General features: G+C 34.7%; 1 non-coding gene across 1 annotated transcript; it reads left to right on the forward strand.

The window, feature by feature from the left end:
- The first annotated feature begins 679 nt into the window (after nucleotides 1-679).
- Nucleotides 680-753, forward strand: Trnav-gac (transfer RNA valine (anticodon GAC)). Its single transcript has one exon. It is a non-coding gene; the product is annotated as a tRNA-Val (tRNA).
- Nucleotides 754-1,869: the final 1,116 nt, after the last annotated feature.

Raw genomic sequence — 1,869 nt, forward strand, 5'->3', positions numbered from 1 at the left:
AAAAGGTTCAGAAAGCAAATCCCTAACATTGAAGGAATGCAGGTCATTTAAAGAATAGAGTACCCAGGAACCTGGGTCAGCGAAGTCCAGCAGAAAGGTCAGAAGCATGAATAAGAGTGAGGGTTTTGAATCTGTCTTGAAGCTCATTAGGGGATCCCAAGACTCTTCACTTCAGCAAACTCCATGGCCAAGCTGTCTAGGATACATATGTTCAGTTTGCAGATGACTGTACAACGAGTTAACGAGAGATTCCTTTGTGAGCATAATGATGAAGGTAAAATGGGCTAAAGTAGAGGGGCTGGGGCAGAAGGAAGGGAATAAGGCAGAATAGAAAAATGCATAATATTTTGGACTTTGAAATCTGACTGGTGTGATCTGAATGTGTCTCTCCAAAAAAATGCATGTACTCCTAATCCCCATCGTTGGTGGTATGAACAAGTGGGGCCATTGGGAAGGAAGTAAGCTATGAAGTCTCTGTTCTTGTGAAAGGGATTAATAAAAGGGGTTGAAGGGAAAACCTTTTCCTCCTTCCACCTCCGAGGACACAGTGTTGGTCGCTTCCATCATGTGAGCATTCAGCAAGAGGTGCCCTATTTGAAGCAGAAAGAAACAAGTCTCACCAGACACTGAATCTGGTGAAGTCTTGATCTTGGGCTTCCCAACCCCCAGTACTATAGCTTGGAATGTAGCTCAGTGGTAGAGTGCATGCCTGACATGCATGGGGCCCTAGGTTCAATCCCTAGCACTTCCCAAAAAAAAAAAAAAAAAAAAAAAAAAAAACAAATCAATCTTCAGAACTGGGAGAAATAAATTTCTATTTATTTATTTGTGGACACTCTTATGCCTAAACCCATATAATGTTTTTGTTTATAGATTATCCAGTCTATGGTCTTTTTTTAAAAAATAGCAGCAGTAGTAGACTAAGGCACTGGTTTTTCTGATCCAGAATCTCTGAATCTACCAGTTTTCTCATTTCTATCACTAAAGGTTAACTGCCAGTGCTCAAGAATTTAATATGAATGAAATTACAAAGTATTTACTTCATGTACAATTTATTTTGCTCATTTCTTTCTTTTTTTTGTAGATCGTGTTGTTGCATATTTTAGTAGTTCTTTTCATGGCTGAATAGTATTCCATGGTACTAATAATTCACAATATAATTTTTTTGCAATTCTCATTTGATACTTTGTTTCTAGATTCTGACACTGAATCTGGTGAAGTCTTGATCTTGGGCTCTTCTCATTTGATTTTTTTTGACATTACTGATTCAATCTTTTCACTAGGTCTATTCAGATTTTCTATGTTTCCCTGGTTTAATCTTGGTGGGTTTGTGTGCTAAGAATTTTTCCATTTCATCTATGTTGGCTGATTTGGAGTATAACTGTTCCTTATAATACTTTTTCTTAGGATAGTAATAAAATCCCCACTTTCATTTCTGATTTAGTATTTTAAAGCTAAAGCTTTGTCAATTTTGTTGATCTTTTTAACTAACCAACTTTTGCTTTCATTGTTTTTCTCAATTGTTTTTCTATTCTCTATTTTTGCTGTAATTTTCATTTATTTTCTTCTCCAATTTTGTTTAGTTTGCTCTTCTTTTTATTAGGCACCATAATTATATATAATATACAATTTTACATACTCATAAATGCATGGAATATAATTTCCTTCACTTCAGTCCCCAGTACTTCCTCTTTTTCTGCTCCCTCCCAGATTTTCTTTTTGTAATTCCTCAAATTATAAAATTAGATTGTTGATTTGAGATTTGTTTTTGTTTTTTAAATAGGTTTATAATAGTAAAATTCCTTTTAAGCATTGTTTTTTTTCAGCAATCTCTGTATTTTCTTGTGTTTTTTTCTTTGATCCACTTAA

This window comes from Urocitellus parryii, chromosome 9, assembly GCF_045843805.1.
Source record: "Urocitellus parryii isolate mUroPar1 chromosome 9, mUroPar1.hap1, whole genome shotgun sequence".
Taxonomy (NCBI): Eukaryota; Metazoa; Chordata; class Mammalia; order Rodentia; family Sciuridae; genus Urocitellus; species Urocitellus parryii.